This window comes from Aquarana catesbeiana, linkage group LG11 (genome assembly GCF_042186555.1).
Source record: "Aquarana catesbeiana isolate 2022-GZ linkage group LG11, ASM4218655v1, whole genome shotgun sequence".
Lineage (NCBI taxonomy): Eukaryota > Metazoa > Chordata > Amphibia > Anura > Ranidae > Aquarana > Aquarana catesbeiana.
In genome coordinates, this window is record NC_133334.1 from 170,535,786 (window position 1) to 170,558,634 (window position 22,849).

Sequence of the window (22,849 nt, forward strand, 5' to 3'; positions counted from 1 at the left end):
TGCTGGTTGCTGCATGTCTACAGATCGCCTGTCATTGCAAAGGAGAAAGGAAAAACGCTCTACAAAGGTGGGTGACCTTCTCCTATTCAGCTCTGTGTCAGGCCTGTTCTCTCTCTCTCTCTCTCTATATGGCTGCTTCTTTTTTTTTCCCTGCAGGTTTCCAGCCCGCTCACCATGGAGACCGCTGCCCCAGCAGATCACCGCCAGCCTACTAGGTAAGGGGGGGGAAGACAAGGGTAAGTAGTGAAGATTGAAAAGAGAGCACTTCTAACGCTGCCTAAATTGGTCAGCCCTACCAGGTCCTCAAGAACGTCTGCGTCAAGACAAAGAGAGTCCTCACGCAGGAGAAGCCGCTCCAGACATAGACGGAGCCGCTCCTACCATAGGAGAAGCCGCTCAAGAGGAAGCCGCAGAAGAAGCCGCTCCAGGTCGCATTCCTGACATGGTCGATCCCACCATAGAAGGTCGTCCTCACGCAGACACCGTTCCCCTGCACGCCATTCCCGTCCCGCCAGGAACGCATGCTGGATTTGCAGTGCAGCGGCTCTTCCGAATAAATTGGTTTGTCAGAAATGCCTGGAAGAGGCCACAAGAGAGAGAGCCTCGGAAGGGGAGGAACCCCAGGAACCCCAGGAAGTCCAGCCAAAGCAAAGAAAATATTTTCCTCAGCTTAAGAAGGAACCAGAAGCTTTTCCGTTCATTGACGAACTGGAAGACTTAATCAAAGAGAAGTGGCAGAGACCGGAGAAAAAGTCTAGTCTAAATAACAGACTCCAGAAGCTATACCCACTGAAGGAGCCTAAAGTGAACCCTCTGGTGTCCCCTCCGGTAGTGGATGCATCCTTGATGCGCCTCGCCAGGCATGTTACCCTCCCGCTAGAAGATGCGGTAACGTTTAGAGACGTCCTCGACAGAAAGATCGACACGGATCTTAAGCGGGCTTACCTATCAGCTGGAGGCGCCTGCAGGCCTGCAATAGCACTCACGGCAGTAGGAAGGGCCATCTCGAGAGAGTCTTTAAGCACGGAGAAGCTGGTATCAGAGGGTGCAGACCAAGAGAAAATAGTGAAGGAATTACAAGAGTTAAGCTTGGCTGGTGATTTTGTGGCTGAAGCCTCGGTCGACACCATCAGGTCTGCATCAAAGTCTATGTTGGCCTCAGTGATGGCCAGAAGAGCTTTGTGGCTAAAGCCCTGGACGGCGGATCCAGCATCCAAGTCTAACTGGTGCCGTATTCCGTTCGACGGTGAGCACCTCTTCGGAACAAAATTAGTCACGGCTATCTCCAAGGTAACTGGTGGCAAGTCCGGGCTCATTCCCTTGGATAGGAGGCCTAAACAGAGACCTCCTCCCTTTAAGCGGAATCTCCCAGAAAGGTATAGGGATGCAAAAGCGTACAGACCAGGGAAGGAGTACCGAAGGAACTGGAAGAACCCTCAAACCTCTTTCATGAAGTTCCAGAAGCCTAAGACTCCCGCTTCCAGTGACCAGAAGCCTTTTTGAAGGTGCGCCCGTCCGGCCAGCGGTAGTGGGAGCAAGACTCTCCAGTTTCAAGCTGGTCTGGGCGGAGACCATACACGATACCTGGACCCTGGCCACTGTCAGTTTCGGCCACAGATGGTCCTTCAAGAATCGACCCCCAAGGGATCAATTCTGCCCAACCCGTATTCCCCCACTTGGGGAGAAAAGGTTGTCCCTTCTAAACTACGTCCAAGAACTTCTTCAAAAACGAGCGATAATAGAGGTTCCGCCAGCACAACGAGGCAGGGGATTCTATTCTCCACTATTCCTCGTCAAGAAGAAGTCAGGGGACTTTCGGCCGGTTCTAGACCTGAAGAACCTCAACAAGTCCATCAGAGTGGAGTCTTTCAGGATGGAAAGCCTGCCGTCTATCCTCCAGGCCATAAATCTAGGAGACTGGATGCTCTCCATAGATCTCCAGGATGCCTACCTGCACATACCAATCCACGTGGCATTTCAAAAATTCCTGCGATTCTCGGTGGGTCAGGGGCACTTCCAGTTTCGAAGCCTCCCTTTCGGAATCTTTACAGCCCCCAGAACGTTTACGAAGGTTCTGCTTCCAGTGATAGCCTCTTTGAGGGAGAAGGGTCTAAGGGTCCACCATTACCTGGACGACATTCTCCTCCTTTCAGACAGCCAGGAATCACTTGTGCAACATCGCGAGGTCTTAGTTTCCACCCTAACGAGTCTGGGTTGGATAGGCAACTGGCAGAAGAGCAACATTCAGCCTACTCAAAGGATGGTCTTCCTGGGAGCCGAATTAGACACCCGAGCCAACACGGTGGAACTGCCAAGGGAGAAGTTGTCCCTAATAGTTCAGAAGGTGAAGAATGTCATTCCGGAGTCATGCCTACCAGCCAGAGCATACCTCAGCCTCTTGGGTTCCCTATCAGCAACCATTCCGATGGTCAGATGGGCACAATGGAATGCCAGACCCCTGCAAACCTCCTTCTTGCGCCAGTGGGACGGATGGTCCATGTCCCAGTTAATTCACATCTCAGAGGAAATCAGGTTATCGCTACGGTGGTGGACTCACCCCGACAACCTCAGCAGATGCAAACAGATAGTCATCCTCCACCAGGAGGTGGTAACTTCGGACGCCAGTCTGGAGGGATGGGGGGCACATTATCTACATTACGCAGCTCAGGGCCGCAGGCACTTCCAAACCAAGGAAGTAGTATCAAACGTTCTAGAGATGAAGGCAGCCTTCCAGGCCCTCTTAGCATTCAGTTCACTCCTGAGAGGGAAACAGGTCCTCATTCGAATGGACAACCGAGTGGCTGTAGCCTACATCAACAGGCAGGGGGGTACCAAGAGCATCTCCATGATGCGGGAGGTCGGTCCGATAATGCGTTGGGCTCAACTGAACTTGTGGAATCTAAGGGCGGCCTACATCCCGGGTGTCCAAAATCTCCTGGCAGATTCTCTCAGCAGAACATTCGTTTCCAACAACGAGTGGTGTCTAAGCCCACAAGCATTTGCCCTTATATGCCAGACATGGGGTCATCCAGACATAGACCTTGCAGCGACGCCGGAGAACAAGAAATGTCAGAGGTTTCTGTCAAGGAACCCCTTCCCCTCAGCGGAGGGATCAGATTGTCTCCAACACCCCTGGAACTTTCGCCTAGGCTACATTTTCCCACCAACGCCACTGATAGCCAGGTTCCTTCTGAGGCTCAAACACTCAGCGGCTCTAGTACTAGCTGTGATTCCCTTCTGGCCATGGAGGCCTTGGTTCACCACCCTCCTGCAGCTAAGCACAACGGATCCACTTCCGCTCCCGGGAACAACGGATCTGCTAACCCAAGGTCAGCTCCTCCATCCGAACCCAGAGAAATTACACTTAACTGCCTGGAGGCTGAAAGGTCTAGGTTCCTAGTCCAGGGCTGCTCTCAAAGGGTGGTCGATACACTGCTCCAAGCTAGGAAACTCTCCACAAACAACACCTACGGGAGGATCTGGGAAAAGTTCTCTTCCTTTGCCCAGGAACAAGGTTGGGACCCTTCTTCCCCATCAGCAGTACAAGTGCTTGAATTCCTCCAGTCAGGTCTGGACAAAGGCCTTAGGTCCAACACCCTTAAGGTTCCGGTGTCTGCCATCTCTGCTTTGACAGGAGTTAAGTGGGCCCTTAACCCTCTGGTGGTCCAATTTCAGAAAGCCTGCCTGAAGCTGAGGCCTCCTAGAAAGCCTTTGTTTCCAACATGGGACTTATCGACTGTCCTAGAGACCCTATCAGGAGAACCATTCTTCCCACTCGAAGACGTCTCCCTCTGGGACCTGACTCTGAAGGTATCGTTTCTAATTGCCATCACATCGGCAAAGAGGGTCTCAGAAATGCAAGCTCTACTGATCAAGGAACCATATCTGATGATTTACCCAGACAGGCTAACCCTGAAGCCTTCAGACAGATTCATCCCAAAGGTCTCCTCCTCGTTCCACTTTAACCAGGAGATTGACCTCCCGGCCTTGGTCACAGATCCCCCATCCTTTGGATGTCAAGGGCAACATTCTGCAATACCTCTCTGTAACCGAATCTTTCAGAAAATGTGAAAACCTTCTAGTCATTCCACATGGGTTCAGGAAGGGCCAGGCAGCTTCTGCCCGTACCATCGCCTCATGGCTCGTGAAGGCCATCAAGAAGGCCTACTCCTTAAGCTCCTTGCAAGTTACGGAAGGTTTAAGGGCGCATTCCACCAGGGCAATGGCGACTTTATGGGCAGCTTACTGCAGAGTCTCAGCGGAAACCATTTGTAGAGCGGCCACTTGGTCTTCTAGAAACACCTTTGTTTCCCATTATAAAATAGACGCTGCGCGTTAAGCAGCAGTGGAATTCGAGAGGGCCGTTATACAGGCCAATTCTTCTGTTTCTTGTCAATAAATTTATTTTGCATTCCCACCCAGTTTGGTGAGTTACTCCCCAACGTGTATGCTGCCATGATGCGACAGGAAAACGGAAAATTGTATACTCACCTTTCCGTAATTTTCCTTTCCTGTCGCATCTTCATGGCAGCATACAATCACCCACCCTCTGAGGTGACATGTGTATATATTTGCAGAGAATACTGGGACAGGTGTCTACTCTCTAATTTATAGCTATATGGTCCCATCAGGTTGTGGAGGCGGAGTCACAACCCAACGTGTATGCTGCCATGAAGATGCGACAGGAAAGGAAAATTACGGAAAGGTGAGTATACAATTTTCCGTTTTATTCCTTGAGGGTCAGTTCACACCACATGCAGTCCAGTGCATTTTTTTCTGCATCAAAAACGCATGGAAAGTAGGTTATATGGTTTTCAATGGCATAGTTCACACCAGTGCTTGCAGTTGCAGTGCGTTTCCAGTTCCTGAAAAAAAAAGTAGAACATGCTGCATTTTTTATGCACTGGACTGTACTGGAACGCTGTAAAATGCATCAAAAGCGCACTGGAACACACCTAAATGCACCAAAAACGCACTGTAACACACTTGTCCTTATTTAAGGTTAAGAAAAAAAGAGGGGGGAAAAAAGCACTGGACTGCATCAAAAACGCACCAAAAACGCACTGGAATGCATCAAAAACGTGCATGCAGAAAAGCACCTGGAACGCATCCGGACTGCGTTTCTATGGTGTGAACTGGCCCTAAGGGCCCTTAGGGCCAGTTCACACCACAAAAAATGCAGTCCGGACGTGTTCCAGGTGCTTTTCTGCATGCGCGTTTTTGATGCGTTCCAGTGCTTTTTTCCCCCCTCTTTTTTCTTAACCTTAAATAAGGACAAGTGTGTTGCAGGGCGTTTTTTGGTGCATGTAGGTGCGTTTTTGATGCATTCTAGTGCGTTATTGATGCGTTATTGGTGCATTTTTGATGAAGTCCAGTGCTTTCCCCCCCCCCCTCTTTTTTCTTAACCTTAAATAAGGACAAGTGTGTTGCAGTGCGTTTTTGGTGCATTTAGGTGCGTTCCAGTGCGTTTTTGATGTGTTTTACAGCTTTCCAATACAGTCCAGTGCAGAAAAAATGCAGCATGTTCTACTTTTTTTCTGGAACTGGAACGCACTGGAACTGCAAGCACTGGTGTGAACTATGCCATTGAAAACCATATAACCAACTTTCCATGCATTTTTGATGCATAAAATATGCACTGGGCTGCATTGGTGTGAACTGGCCCTTAAGCAATTTGTCATATTTAAAGGCATTTCTCCTTGTTTCGTTTTTGGGGTTGTCCAATTGGTGACATTTATATATGTCCCTTATGGTGGGACCTGGGCCCCCATACCCATTTTAAGGCCAATAACTAGAAGATAAGCCAGCCAAGTGGGGACTAGTAAAATTACCAAGTCAGTTCCCTTAGACTGCAATGGTATTTGTTGTATAACTTTTGCACATGTTAGGCTCTTTAGTTGCCCCCTTGGACTGGGGGGTGTTTTGTCCCATCTGTAATTTTGGTGCATGCTAGATGATGTGCCTAATTTTGGACAGGGGGGTGGCTTATTTTGTGCTAGCTGCATTTGGGTTGTTCTGGGCATGCTCAGGGACTTTGTTTTTTTTCCTGTGCCTTTTGGTGTGTGAAATGCATTTGGGTTGGTCTGTGCATGCTCAGGGACTTTGTTTTTTTTGGTGCTTTTTGTGTGTGAACAGCATTTGGATGTTTCTGGGCATGCTCAGTGTGGTTTTTTTTGGGTTAGTAATTTAAGGACATCCTTAACAGGTGTACCCACTTTGAAGTTGTCTCTACGTTGGGTGAACTTGCATTTTCTGTGTTTCATGGACTGTGCAATGTTGGCAATGTTTGTTGTTTTTACGTTCACTTTGATTTAACTGTCTGTGCTGCATTATTTTTAAAATTCTTTCTCAAGATGTTGTGCCTAATGTTTTAATCCTTAATAGATGTCCATTTGTGGGCGCACTCCTTTTAACTCCTGTTAATTTACACTGCAAAAGGGTCAAACCTCAAACATATTCTGTTAGCGTCTCAAATTAACATACATGTGTGTATTTTGCTTTCCTTGCTTCTTTTCCAAGTCCTGGTTGTGTGTTTTTTTTTTTTTTTTGGACCAATAAAATTGTTTCAAATTTTTTATGTTTTATGTGTGTTCCCAGCTGCAGCTTAACTGGGCTGATTGGCATGTCTTAGACAAATCCCTTTTTAATTTTTTTTTTTTTTTGTTTTAAGTTATTTTCATGGTAGCACATGCATTGATTGTGAGTATGCTGCCATGGATAGTAACCAGGAAAACGGAAAATTGAATACTTACCTTTCCGTAATTTTCCTTTCCTGGTGCCTGCCCATGGCAGCATACCCATGGTTGGTTGCTCCGCCCTCTACCAACCCACAGGACCATTTTAACTCTATAAAAAAAGAGTTCCTCCCCTTAGTCAGTATTCTTGTAACTAGATCTCATAACGCTAAGGATCATTGAAGGGAGGGTGTATGCTGCCATGGGCAGGCACCAGGAAAGGAAAATTACGGAAAGGTAAGTATTCAATTTTCCGTTTTCCTGGTGCCTCCCATGTCAGCATACCCATGGTAAATAACTCGCTTACAGGGAGGGTACTGCAATAAAGCAATTTAATTAAACAAAAAAGCTACAGTACAGATGACTGAAAAGTCCTTTCCCCAAACTCTCGGGAAGTAAGGACTGCTGGGTCCACACTATAGTGGGACATGAACGTGCTGAAGGACGACCAGCTGGCCGCTCGACAAATTGTCTCAGGGGAGACCCGCGCCAAAGCTGCCCAGGAGGAGGCTATTCCACGCGTTGAGTGCGCATTGACCGTATCTGGACCTGGGAGACCACTAGCCCGATATGCTCTTTGGATTAACCTTACAATCCAGCTTGCTAAGGTCGTCTTAGATGCTGCCATTCCCTTTCACCCTTGGGAATGACAAATAGCCGTTGATCTTTCCTGAACTGCTGCGTCAAATTTAGGTAGTGACTTAGGGATCTGGCTATATCCAACTCATGCAGTTTTGAGGAGGCTGGATCCTCCCCGAATGCTGGAAGAACCCACTCTTGGTTCAGATGGAAGACTGAAGGTACTTTAGGGATGAACTGATGAATAGGTTGCAACACCACCCTGTCCGGGAAGAAGGTAATGTAGGGTTCTTGTGACCCTAATGCTTGGATCTCTGATACCCTGCGACCCGAAGTGATGGCGACTAGAAAGACTGCCTTCAGAGAAATATCCTCCAAGGTGCTTTCTTCTGTGGGAGCAAAACGGAGGTTTTGAAAGGATATTAAGCACGATAGTCAAATCCCATTTGGGGTATAGTGTCTTTCTAGGCGGTCTCAATCTTAGAACTGCTTTCAAGAAACGTTCCACCAGAGGATCTAGCGCCCACCGGGTGTCTGTTAGAGCTGAAAGGGCTGAAACCTGGACCTTAAGCGTATTCAGGCCCAAACCTAAGTCCAATCTACTCTGTAAAAAGAGGAGTATGTTCTGGATTCCGGGGTTTAGAGGATCGAAATGGTTCGTTTCTGCCAATTCGTAAACTTTCTCCAAACTCTATAGTATGTGGAATTCGTAGATGCTTTTCTGGCTTGTAGTAGTGTTTGAATGACATTATGCGAACATCCTAACTCGCCCAACCTTTTCCGCTCAACTTCCAAACCCTCAAGTCTAGGATCTCCGGGTGCGGGTGACAGAACTTGCCTTGAGACAGAAGGTTGTCTATGTGTGGAAGGTGAAGTGGTTTGCACAAGGTCATCTTGATTATCAACGTGAACCACGGTCTCTTGGGCCAGTATGGAATCACTGCTAAAACTGTGATCGCTTCTGTGGTTAGACGTTGGAGAAACCTCAGTATCAGTGGAGTTGATGGGTATGCGTATGCCATCTGAAAGTTCCATGGCTGGGTTAGGGCATCCACCCCTGCTGATTTCGGAGATGGGAACCTTGAAAAGAAAAGCGGTGTCTTCGCATTGAGCGGGGAGGCAAATAGGTCTATTTGGGGAGTGCCCCATTGTTGGCATATCCAGAAGACCCTCGGATTCAGAGACCACTCGTTGTTGTGGCTGAAAGATCTTGAAAGCTGATCGGCTAACTGGTTCTCTGGCCCTGGGATATATGAGGCTCGTAGGTTGACTAAATTCCTCTCGGCCCATGTCAGAATGGGTGTCACTTCGTTCAGAAGGGACCTGCTGTGCATTCCTCCTTGATTCTGAACATAAGCTACTGCCGCTTTGTTGTCCATCTGGAGAAGGATGGATTTTCCCCTGAGGAAGGTGGCCAGAGACAGGATTGCTAACCAAGCCACCCTTAGCTCCAAGGTGTTTGATACTACCTCTGTCGCATTGAATTGCCATCTGCCCTGTACCAACTGGTCTTGGTAATGTGCCCCCCATCCTAACTGACTTGCGTCTGTCGTCAGAACAGTCCATGGAATGGGGCCAAGGGGACAGTGAAGCAGAAGGTTGGATGGTCTTGTCCACCACCAAAGGCTGGATTTCATTGTAGGTGTAATCAATATCCTCTGCTCTAGGCGATCTTTCTTGCACTGTGATAAGAAGCCCACCTGGAAAGTCAGTAGATGCCATCTGGCCCATTTCACCATAGGTATGCATGAAGAGAGGGAACCTAGCAGGCTTAGACAGTCTGATGCTGCCATAGAATGGCTCGCTAGCGCCCTTTTCACTTTCCCTATCAATGAAGGGATTTTTTCTGCCGGGAGTGAAACTGCTCTTCCTGGAGTGTTGAAGAATGCCCCTAGGTAAATTATCTCCTGTGTGGGCGTAAGTTGACTTTTGGCGTAGTTGATTAGCCAACCAAACTTTATAAGTGTGTCTAGGACCAACTGTACATGTATCACCAAGGTCTGCCTGTGCTGAGAAAGAACTAGAATATCGTCCAAATAGTGTAGTACTCGAATCCCCTTCTCTCGAAGAGGAGCCAAGATCGCTACTAGCACTTTGGTGAAAGTTCGGGGCGCTGTTGAAATCCCGAAGGGAAGGCATTGGAATTGAAGATGTAAGTCGCCTATTCTGAACCGAAGAAAAGGTTGAAACTGAGGGCGGATAGGTATGTGCAGATACGCATCCCGAAGGTCTATGGACGCCATCCAATCTCCTGGCTGAACAGATAGAATGACCGTGTTTAAGGACTCCATCTTGAAATGTTCCACCCGGATATACCTGTTCAGCCTCTTCAGGTCTAGCACCGGCCTCCAACCCCCCGATTTTTTGGGGACCAAGAAGACTGGGGAATAAAAGCCTAAGTGCTTCTCCAAGTCTGGAAATGGTACTACTGCCTGCTGGAGAACAAGCATTTTGACATATTGAAGAAGGGCCTCCTTCTCTCTGGAGGTTGGAATCTTGGTGGCCTGAAAGGAATAGAGGGGAGGCTGCCTTTTGAATCCCCAGAAATGACCTTGACAGACCGTGGACACTGCCCACTGGTCTACCAACCTTCCACCCAAACCCGGGCAAACGCTTTTAGACGGGCTCCTACCGGACCGGCTTGGGTGGAGAGGGCGTCAAAAGGACTTCTGGCCATCAACTGTGGATGTAGAGGCTTTTGGTTTAGCCGACCTCAGAAAGGTAGCTTGTGGACCTTTCCAGCCCCTTCTATACTCCCTTCCCGGACGGTAGGATCTGGAGTCCTTCCCTCTTAACTGGCCCGCTGGGCGGTTTGCAAATCTCTTCCTCCTGCTTCTGTCCTGGGGAATTAGCCCACTTTTCCCCCCTGTGACTCTGGTAATTGCCGTATCCATTTTTTCGCCAAACGGGGCTTTCCCATCGTATGGAATACGACACCATGATTGCTTAGACGTTGGGTCGGCCGACCATGGTTTTAGACACAATGCTCTTCTGGCCGTTATGGAATACAGCATGGCCCTGGAAGAGCATTTTAGGACGTCAATAGCCGCTTCTGCTATGAAATCTGAGGCCAGCTTTAATTCATCCAGTGCCTTAATGATTTCTTCTGAACCTACCCCTTGTCTGAGGGCCGTTTCCACGTTGTCTGACCATACTCTGGTGGCCCTTGGGATCGAAGTCAGAGCTACCGCCGGCTTGCATGCTCCCCCAGCCGCCTGATATGTTTTTTTCAGGCCTGAGTCAATCCTTCGGTCAAGGACATCTTTAAAGGAGACTGCGTCTTCTAGTGGCAAGCTCAAGTTTCTAGCCAACCTCATAACTGTGGCGTCCACATTTGGTACAGCATCAAAAAGTTGCGCATCTGCTTCTGCCAGTGGATATAACTTAAGAAAACGATTATACGCCATAGGTCTTCTGTCTACCTTCTGCCATTCATCTGTTACCACCTCCTTGATTTCTTCCATCAAGGGAAAAGTTGATACCTTCTTTTTCAGATGTGGGAAATATTTCTTTGTTTTAGAAGGTGGCTCCGGATTTTCCTCCCACTGGATTGCATCCTTGACCGCGGTTATGAAAGGCTCAACTAGAGCGAAGTCAAAAGCTGAGATATTGCTATCCACCCCTTCCGCCTCGTCTTCAGAATCCACCTCTGCATCCGAAAGAGGAGTGGACGCGCTTACTGCTGCTTCAGGCAAGGGTGCTTTAATTTGGTCTTGGGAGAGGGCCAACTTCCTGATTGAATCCTTGATCAAGCTCTTAATTGATTCCAGAGACTGCTGCTTATCTTTCTCTTTATCCCCTGTAGCCTCTAGTAGACACTTCTCGCATACCAATTTTTCCGGCAGCGCTTGTCTTCCACATACCCAACAGGTCTTCTCTTTTGGATACACCGGTCTGTGGGATTCGTGTCTGTTAGGGGTATGTCGGGGTGACCTCTGGCCACTGCGGGAGGCATGAGCTGAGGATGAGTGAGAGTGTCCTGAGCTCCTATGACCTTTGGAGCTCCTATCTGAGGAGCTACGGTGAGATGATCTGCGGGATGATCCCCGGTGCGGGCTGTAGAAACAAAAAATATGTTCTAATTTGCCCGTAGTGCTCTTTTTTATTTTCCTTTAAAACTTACCTGATTGTTGCAGCCCTTACCTAGCGGTATGATGAGGATCTTTTTGTTGTGGTATCACATTACTAGGGGCAGCTGGGCAAGAGAAAAACAAAAAAAAGGATAGATTTCTTTCTGCTTTCCTTTTTAACCAATATATATATATATATATATATATATATATATATATATATATATATATATATATATATATATATATATATATATATATATATATATATACACACACACACACACACATATATATACATACATACACATACATATACACACATACATCTACACAATACATATACGTAACATTAAACAAAAGTACCCATTTGCAAGTCCCTAAATACCTTGGCCAGGCTCCATTGCAAAAAATAGGGAAGACACTTAAGGGAGATGTCTTCACCTTGATAGCTGGCCCTGTAATGAACCCCAGGCTCTCCATTTATGCGGAGAGCACTTTGGGAGTACCAAGATGGCCGCCGACAGCTTCAGTTTGCTACTGGGCATGCACCGTACTGTCACATGTGCAAGTAACAGCCTGCTCACATACGGATAGGAGACATACCATCAGGGAAGAGCATAGAGGAGAGGCTAAGCTCCTGTTAATCTTCCAATATGGCCCAAAAAAAGATCCACAGAAAAAAACGGCCTCCCATACTTATCTGGCGCCTTTAGCAGCCCAGGCGATGGGACTCCATACTGCAGGAGAGCATGAACCTGCAACGGTTACACCATAAAGCGGTGAGGTAAGGCTGATAATGATCCTGCAGGCATGAGGACAAAGAAAAGAATACTGACTAAGGGGAGGAACTCTTTTTTTATAGAGTTAAAATGGTCCTGTGGGTTGGTAGAGGGCGGAGCAACCAACCATGGGTATGCTGACATGGGAGGCAGCAGGAAAGTAACATTTCAGAGTGGTAAGTATTCAATTTTCTTTTTGAGCTGTGGTTTTCAGCCTCAGTCCTCAAGTACCCCCACCAGGACATGTTTAGGAAATGTATCTCATCTAAAATAGCTGTCCAAAATACAAAGCCATTGACTTTGATTTAAAGCCCCTGTGCAAGATGAAGGAAAACCTGCAAACATGGCCTGTTGGGGGGGGGGGGGGTGTACTTGAGGACAGGGTTGAGAAGCACTGATTTAGAGCACTGAACTAAAATCGAGCTCAAGACAATCCTATTCTAATTGAAGGAAATCAAGAATTTTTTTTTTTTTGGCTGGGCTTTGTGTCCCTTTTCTTAAAATTGGCTTTGCTTCCTGTCACATAGCCAAACAGGAAGTGAGAGTAAAACCCTAACAATATTTTTCCTTGGGGTCACAAAGGTCAATCTAACTAGTGTCCCCATTATGCAAATTGCACTCTAGCACTTTGTTGTGTACACCCCAAATAATTAGTTATTTTGGGGTTTATTAAGGGCAAATCCTTTCTGCAATACAAGTGTTGTTGATGAAAATCAGAGGGGAAGCACTGGTGATTTTATCATCCAATCATGTAGAGGCAAATATGCTGTTTTTTTTTTTTCTTTTCTTTTCTTTGCATGTCCCCCTCGGATCTCCAGCAACTGCACTTCTAAGTGCACTTGTAGTGCAAAGTGGGTTTACCTTTTAGTAAATAAACTCCAAGACACACAATAATTTGGGATGTACATGGCAAAATGCTAGAGTGCAATTTCCTGAATGGGGAAACTATTTAGATTGACCTGTGTGTCCCCAAGGACATAAATGTAGGGTTTTACCCTCACTTCCTGTTTGGCTATGTGACAGGAAGTGAATAATTTTGAATGAGAAATTGGCAAAAATTTGGCAGTTGTCTTCACCCTATCAGGGGTGTAGACATCTGACAAAACTTCTAATCCCTCTGCAGTCTATCCCCAAGCAAAAATAAGAAAAGATTTTAATTAGTTTAACCACTTCAGCCCGGAAGGATTTACCCCATTCCTGACCAGAGCACTTTTTACAATTTGGCACTGCGTCGCTTTAACTGCTAATTGCGCGGTCATGCAATGCTGTACCCAAACAAAATTTGCATCCTTTTCTTCCCACAAATAGAGCTTTCTTTTGATGGTATTTGATCACCTCTCTGATTTTTATTTTTTGCGCTATAAATGGAAAGAGACCAAAAATTTTGAAAAAAAATGATATTTTCTACTTTTTGTTATAAAAAAAATCCAAATAAACTCAATTTTAGTCATACATTTAGGCCAAAATGTATTCGGCCACATGTCTTTGGTAAAAATAATGTCAATAATAATGACCCATTTTGGAAAGTAGACACCCCAAGAAAATTGCTGAGAGGCATGTTGAGCCCATTGAATATTAGTTTTTGTTGTCCCAAGTGATTGAATAATGACAAAAAAAAAAATTACAAAAAGTTGTCACTAAATGATATATTGCTCACACAGGCCATGGGCATATGTGGAATTGCACCCCAAAATAAATTTAGCTGCTTCTCCTGAGTATGGGGATACCACATGTGTGGGACTTTTTGGGAGCCAAGCCACGTACGGGGCCCCGAAAACCAATCGCCGCCTTCAGGATTTCTAAGGGCGTAAATTTTTGATTCACTCCTCACTACCTATCACAGTTTCGAAGGCCATAAAATGCCAAGATAGCACCCCCCCCCCCCCCCAGATGACCCCATTTTGGAAAGTAGACACCCCAAGCTATTTGCTGAGAGGCATGGTGAGTATTTTGCAGCTCTCATTTGTTTTTGAAAATGAAGAAAGACAAGAAAAAAACATTTTTTTTTTCTTTTTCCAATTTTCAAAACTTTGTGACAAAAAGTGAGGTCTGCAAAATACTCACTATACCTCTTGGGGTGTCTACTTTCCAAAATAGGGTCATTTGGGGGGGGTTTGTGACACCTGGGCATTCCATGGCCTCCGAAACTGTGATAGGCAGTGAAGAGTGAAATCAAAAATTTACGCCCTTAGAAAGCCTGAAGGCAGTGCTTGGTTTTCGGGGTCCCGTACGCGGCTAGACTCCCAAAAAGGCTCACACATGTGGTATCCCTGTACTCAGAAGAAACAACAGAATGTATTTTGGGGTGTAATTTCACATATTCCCATGGCATGTTTGAGCAATATATCATTTAGTGACAACTTTGTGCAAAAAAAAAAAACAAAAAAAAAACAATTGGCTTTTTCCCGCAACTTGTGTCACAATATAAAATATTCCATGGACTCGACATGCCTCTCAGCAAATAGCTTGGGGTGTCTACTTTCCAAAATGGGGTCATTTGGGAGGGTTTTGAACTGTCCTGGCATTTTATGCACAGCATTTAGAAGCTTATGTCACACATCACGCACTCTTCTAACCACTTGAATACAAAGCCCTATCTGACACTTTTTGTTTACATGAAAAAATTATTTGTTTTTGCAAGAAAATTACTTTGAACCCCCAAACATTATATATTTTTTTAAAGAAAATGCCCTACAGATTAAAATGGTGGGTGTTTCATTTTTTTTTCACACAGTATTTGCGCAGCGATTTTTCAAACGCATTTTTTTGGAAAAAAACACACTTTTTTAAATTTTAATGCACTAAAACACACTATATTGCCCAAATGTTTGATGAAATAAAAAAGATGATCTTAGGCCGAGTACATGGATACCAAACATGACATGCTTGAAAATTGCGCACAAACGTGCAGTGGCGACAAACTAAATACATTTTTAAAAGCCTTTACAGGATACCACTTTAGATTTACAGAGGAGGTCTACTGCTAAAATTACTGCCCTCGATCTGACCTTTGCGGTGATACCTCACATGCATGGTGCAATTGCTGTTTACATTTGATGCCAGACTGACGCTTGCGTTCGCCTTTGCGCGAGAGCAGGGGGAGACAGGGGTGTTTTTTTTTTTTCTTTATTATTTTTTTGCTTTTTTGTCTTATTTTTAAACTGTTCCTTTCATTTTTTTTAAAAAATCATTTTTATTGTTATCTCAGGGAATGTAAATATCCCCTATGATAGCAATAGTTAGTGACAGGTACTCTTTTTTTTTTTTTAAAAAGTCGGGGTCTATTAGACCCTAGATCTCTCCTCTGCCCTCAAAGCATCTGACCACACCAAGATCGGTGTGATAAAATGCTTTCCCAATTTCCCAATGGCGCTGTTTACATCCGGCAAAATCTAAGTCATGAAATGCTCGTAGCTTCCGGTTTCTTAGGCCATAGAGATGTTTGGAGCCACTCTGGTCTCTGATCAGCTCTATGGTCAGCTGGCTGAATCACCGGCTGCATTCTCAGGTTCCCTGTTGGGACAGGAGAGCCAGAGAAAAACATGGAAGATGGTGGGGGAGAGGCATTCCCTCCCACTGCTTGTAAAAGCAGTCTAGAGGCTAATTAGCCGCTAGGATTGCTTTTACATTAAAGCCGACCACTGGCTGAAAAAAATGATACCAAGATACCTAAACCTGCAGGCATCATTCTGGTATAACCACTCAAAGTCCAGCAACATACCAGTACGTTGCTGGTCCTTGTTGGGCAAATATTGTAAACTTTTTTTTCATGCAGCCTGTGGGCTGAACGAAAAAAAGAGATTGATCGGTGGGTATGCCCACCATTAGAATACCTCCCTTCATCCACCCACTTCTAATGATGGGCATACATGCACCGTATATATATGCCGAAGCATGGGGGCATCCTCCCGCAAAAAATAGGAGCAAATCACTCCTCCGCCCTCTGCTGCCCCCGCGCTTCGGCATATATGCTGAAGTATGTAACTGTGGTGGTGAAATCACCTCCGACAGCGCTGGAGTCACGGCTTTATGTATCGTGGGAGCAAACGCTGTTGCTGTCAAGATAATTAAATCCGCGCTGCAACTGAATGGCGTACCTGCTAAGCAAATGATGGTTAACAATAAAACAAAGTAACATTACAGTATAACAGTAAGACTTACCATACCTGCAAAGCAAATACAAAAAAAACATGGTAAAAAATAAAACATTTAACGCAACCTGTGCCTAAAATATATATATGCCGAAGCATGGGGGCATCCTCCCGCAAAAGGTAGGAGCAAATCGCTCCTCCACCCACTGCTGCCCCCACGCTTCGGCATATATGCTGAAGTATTTAACTGTGGTGGTGAAATCACCTCCGACAGCGCTGGAGTCACGGCTTTATGTATCATGGGAGCAAACGCTGTTGCTGTCAAGATAAATAAATCCAGCTGAATGCCGTACCTGAAAACAAAAAAATGGTTACCAATAAAACACAGTAAACAGTAAGGTATAAAAAAAATTGCATATCTGAAAAGCAAACATGGTAAAACATAATAACAATAAAACATTGCAGAATAGAATACAGTAAAAAAGAGCAGAACAATAGAGAGAGAATAGAGAGAGAGAGAACAATAAAACGACAACTATTTTTGTTTTTTTTATTATATATTCTTTTTGTGTTTTTATTTTTTTCCTTTTTTTTTTTTTTTTTTTTTTACACTTTTTTTGCAACTATAACTTTTGTAACTGGTACCAAGTTCGGGTCTCTCAAAATGCGATGGCATCTTGAGAGACCCTGTGTTAGTGTGCCTAGTCTGTGCAGTGCTGTACCCTATGCTCATACTCAACTAGTGAATGGTAGCATTCAAAACATTCACCAATGCATAGACCAGGATTGTCAGGACAGGAGGGACAATAATACCGGGTGTCACGCCTATATCCGCGCTTGCTGCAGACACTACATTTTCTTTGGGGGGCTCGTTGGGAAGGGGTACTCAGGAGGACATAAGGAAAGTGCCTCTCATGCAGCCGGCTTACTGCATTTGGTTGGGGAAGGTGAGGTGGAGCACCGTCTGGATACAGAAGGGCTCTGACGATCTCTTCCTGGAATTTAAAGAAGGATCCAGTCTGTCCTGAAGCTCTGTATAGCACATGAGCGTTCAGCAAAGCCAATTGAAATAAATAAACAGACACTTTCTTGTACCAGCGTCTGGCCTTATGGGCAATTAGGTACAGCGCCAACAACTGGTCGTTGAGGTCCACCCCTCCCATATTTTGGTTATATTCGTGGACACAGAGGGGTTTCTCCACAACACCACTCGCCGTAGTAATTTGGACCGTCGTGTCTGCATGAAGGGAGGTAAGAACGAAAACATTCTTATTATCCCTCCACTTCATAGCGAGCAAGTTATTACACTGCAAGCAGGCTCTCTCCCCCAGCCTAAGACAGGAATCTACAAGCCGCTGGGGAAAGCCCCAGCGATTAGGTCGCACGGTGCCACATGCTCCAATCTGTTGATCAAAAAGGTGACTAAAAAGTGGCACACTCGTGTAATAATTGTCCACGTACAAGTGGTACCCCTTTCCGAATAAGGGTGACACTGAGTCCCACACAATCTTGCCAGCACTTCCTATGTAATCAGGGCAGTTTGTCGGCTCTACGAGACTATCTTTGCCCTCGTAAACCATAAAACTACATGTATAGCCTGTGGCCCTGTCACAGAGCTTATACATCTTGACCCCGTATCTGGCAGGCTTGCTGGGAAGGTACTGTTTGAATGACAAGCGGCCAGAAAACTTAATTAGGGACTCATCAACATAGACAACTTGATGGGGAGTAAACAAGTCTGCAAAACGTTGGTTGAAGTGGTTTACGAGGGGACGAATTTTGTAGAGCCGATCTTATTCAGGGTCTCCACGAGGACAACAGAGTTCATTGTTGTTGAAGTGCATGAACCACAAAATCTGCTCGTATCATGCCCTGGTCATGGAGGCAGAGAACAAGGGCATATGGTTAATTGGGTCAGTGAACCAATATGACGTAACTCACTCTTTTTAGTTATGCCCATGATGAGGAAAAGGCCCAGAAAGAGCTTAAATTCGGAGACCGTAATTGGTCTCCAATCTCTGGCAAGGGAGGACTGGGGAATAGTGGCGATGTGTTGACCAGCGTATAAATTGCTTTGGTCCACAATAGATCTATAGAGATTTTCGGTGCAAAACAGCAAATAAAAATCCAGTGGCGTAAAATCAACTGTTTCCACATGAATGCCGGGTTGGCCAGTGAATGGGGGAAGTATGGGTGCTGCAGAAGTGGTGGGTTCTCAAATCGGATTGGCGAATGCAGCAGGAAGGGCACTATGGGCACGATGGGCCTGTGTTCGTTTTCTTGGTGGCAGCGGGACACTACTTGTGCTTGCCACCTCACCAGCTTGAACTGCACTTATGGGACTCGCCACGTCACCAAGTGTTACTGCAGTGCTGGATGTACGACCAGGGTGTACTAGGCCGCTGGTGCTTGCCAGTTCACCAGAAGGAATAGCGGCGCTAGTACTGCTCTGCTCCATACGAGGGACCTGCGGTTCTTGCACATCAACGACAGAAGAAGAAGTTTGGGGTCTGGTACGCCTGACCTTGGCAGGGACTACAACTCCATCGTCAGAGCTATCTGTCATGGAGCCGCTGTCTACTACAGGATCGTATTCTGAGCCTGAATCTGACATGATCATGAGTGACTTCCTCTTCACTATCTGTCATGCTCAGAAACATGTAGGCCTCTTCACTAGTGTACCTTCGATTTTCCATTTTGGGCTCTAAATTTAGTGGTACACTAGTGAGACTCACAGGCAAAAAAAGCTCCTGACTGTTAGCGACTGTATCAAAATGCTACCAACAAAAACTGTTAGCGATCGCAGGGATCAGGCCTGACTCTGTGAACACTGCAGTTATGTGTGTTTAGTGTTTTGTAAGTGACAGTGATCGATTGATACTGCACTTGGGTGGGCTGGGCTGGGCTGGGCTGGGAGGAGGGGCAAAACGCAGGTGCTAGCAAGTATCTGGGCTGATCCCGCTAACACTGTGTTTATGGGAACCCTAAACTGCTGGGGATGCTAGTATAGATCTGATCGGATCAGATATTGATCAGTTCAGATACTATAGCACTAAGGGAGGTGTATGCTGCGTGCGTGGGTGTTAGCGGTACTGGCGCTAACCTGACGCTGCCTGGGGCGACGCAGACCTTATCTGACCCTAAAACTTAACTTATATCACAGCCGGGCGATTAGGGGGTTAAACCTTTATAAGGTAATAAATGGCGGGTGCCCTGAAACTATAAAAAACAAACTAATTAACCAGTGTCACCCGTAACAGTTATACGGTGATCACTGGTGAAAAGGTTAACTAGGTGGCAATCAGGGGGTTAAAACCTTTATTAGGTAGTATATGGGGGTCCCTGTCGCTATAAAACACTGACGGCGAATCTATATACTTACATCGCTAACTAGCGTCACCTGTGTCACTAATACAGCGATCAGAAAAACGATCGCTTAGTGACACTGGCGACGGGGGGGTGATCAAGGGGTTAACCTTTATTAGGGGGGGTTAGAGGGGTATCCTAGACCTAAAGGGGGCTAACACTAACTGCCCTACCACTTATAACTGTCACAAACTGACACCAATGCAAAAAAAAAAAAAAAACTGCTATTGGTGTCACTGTGACTGGGGGTACAGGGGGGTGATCGGGGGGGGGGGGGGGGGGGTGATGGGGAGTGAAATGTGTGCCTAGTGTCTACTGTTAGTGTAGTGTTTGGTGCACTTACTTGATGTCTTCTCTCCTCGGCGCCGGAACGAAAAGCCCGACTCGAGGAGAGATGACATCACTTCCTCTGCCGCTGTTTACATTACAGCAGCAGAGGAAGAATGTCATTGGCTGGGAGTGATCGTGAGGGGGTGGCCTCGAATGGATGGCCTCCCCCTCACCTCTGATCACTCCCGGACAGAAGCCGACCGCCTTGGGCACCCGGGGGGGGTCCAATAGGACCCCCCGCCCGCGGGAGGCAAGTAACGTAGCCCATACGTTACTTTGCCTGCCCGTGCCATTCTGCCGCAGTATATCTGCGCGAGGCGGTCGGCAAGTGGTTAACTTTGCAAAGACACATTCCTAAGTTCAATTGTGATGCATGTTAATGGCCCATTTAGACCTTTGATAGAAAGTCATCAGTTGCCTTTGACTCTAAACATTATTTCCTGACGCCACCATGGCAGCATACTAGTGATAGGCTCCGCCTTTCTCCCCTGCCTTAGGACCAATAGCATAAATTAAAGGCCAGTTAGGCCCCGCCCCATTCTTCTTTTTGTCCTCATACCTCCACGCACCAGTGAAGAGTAAGCAGTACTATGTTCCCCCCTCTGCCTCCAGGCAGCTTCCGGCTGGGTTAAGCCTCTCCCAGTGCGAAGTCCCAGTATCAGGCTGCTAAAAGCGCCAGAGTAGCTTGGGAGCTCCTTCTGTGGGTCTCGATGGAGCTGAGCAGTTTTTCCTATTTAAGAATGAAATCTGCCTTTAAGGTTGGTGTCTGCAACGCTTGTTGGGTTTGGGGAGGCCAGCTTTGCATCTTTCTTACCTTTGCCTTTGTCTCCTGTCATTTTCTCATTTTCTGCACCTCCTGTTCTTTTCCTCCTGCAGTGGCACTGGTCTGGGTACATTACTCCCCCTAGACAGGTTCTCTGTCCTTTGCTGTCCTAGGCCAGCTGTAGGTATAGCTTTTGTTGGTAGGTTGTGTGTGTATGGGTTTGGGGCAGGTGTGTGTGTGTATATGTGTATATATATATATATATATATATATATATATATATATATATATTTTGTGTGTGTGTGTATATGTGTGTGTGTGTGTGTGTGTGTGTGTGTGTGTATATATATATATATAATATATATATATATATATATATATATTATGGATGTGTGTATTGTAGGGGATCAGAGGGGTGGACAGCTGGCTCAGAGACAATCCATTAAAACAAAAGTGGCTTTATTCAGCAAAATGGCAAAATAAACATAAGATAAGACAGACTTGTCTTGTCATACGGTTGTGCACACAGGTACAGCTCACAGTTAAGCAGCACACAGGCTTATAAATAATAGTTCATGGCTGCAATCAGAGCTGCAGTCTTTATGTGGTTAAGCTCACCCAGCACACCATCCAGCAATGGACATTTTCACACAGCGTGCTGCTGTGTCTCTCTCCTACTCAAACAGCTCCTCTCTGAGACTTTCAGCCCAGCTGGCAATTATCTGAAGGGGAAATATCTGCCCTCTTCGATTAACCCTTTCTTGACCCTGCCCCAGGCTGACCCTCTGCGGTATGTATATATGTTCATATATATGTTTGTGTATACATGTGTGTGTTCTTATGTTGGTTGGTATGTATGTATTTGGGGGGGGGGGGGTTATATGGAGCGGTATGTGCATGTATTTATATATATAAAAAAAAAAAGGTAAAGGAGAGAGTGTGTAGATGTATATATTTAGATATACATTATTGGAGGGAGAAGCGAAGTCGATGTTGCCTTATCTAGTTTTCCTCTTCTCTGTCTTTCTGTGGCTGTCCGTCTCTCAGCTGGTCGTCCCATTTCTCCACGGTTCGAGTATCAGTCACCACCCATACAAAAGACCCTCAACACTTAGGGTGGGGACCACTGTGTTGGTAAGCTTTCAGGAAAAGAGTGCCCTCTCATGCGGATTTCTTTGATTTGCTTCAGCTCCACGCACCCACGCTCTCAAAGGCCAGAGGCCACAGAAAGGCGGCGTTCTTCAGAGAAGCATAGCTCGGATGCCGCTCCCACTCAGGAGAGAAATTCCAGGGAAAACGTCTTAACTCTTCTTTCCCAAACCCAGCACCCCAACAAGAGTCCTGCAGGACCTGTGACGCAGTGCCTATGCCCAGGAGGCTGGTGAGTGAAGTCGGCCTGGTTGAAGTTTGCAGCTGACAGGTAATACAGAATGTCTTTATTACTTATAAGGTGGCACAAAACTTATGTTTTAAACTCACTGTAATTACTCTAGCTAGTCAGCCCCCTTGCTGCTGGTCTAGCCACTAGCAGAACAACCTGCCTCATGGATCACTCATCCTCTCAGTACTCCTGATGAGGGGGCGCAGCCTGCAAATGATTTTAGCTCCCTTGCACCAGAGGAAGACCTGGAGCTACTTGGTGTCAGTGTTTCTTTGGAGAACTGTGTATCCAGGCAGTCATGCAGACCATTACATGGGTTAAAAGACAAAGTCATATTTACCCTTTTAATGAGCAATCACTTTTCCATTAGGAAACTGGTTTAATTCAAGGCGGATATAGCATCGCTGAAATCCATGCCTACAGTGGGACTGGCTGTAGTCCAGTAGGGTGGTGGCTGGGAAGGGCCTGCCACTCAACAGAGGCCCTTACCTTGGTGACGGGTACTTCGTGTTTCTGCTCCCAGGATATGGTTGGGAAGGAAATCCTTAGGGCTGATATCTTGGGACCCCGCCAAGATGTATCGGCAAATTTCACTGCGGAAGCAGCAATAGTCTCAATCTGGTTCCTGGCCAAGGCAATGCTATACTCAGTTACGGCAAGGGGTACCCTATGGTTGAGACCCATGGCTGTGTTTGGCTTCCTAGAAACAAAATTGGAATAGTCACTTTATAGTGCAAGATCTCTGTTTGATAT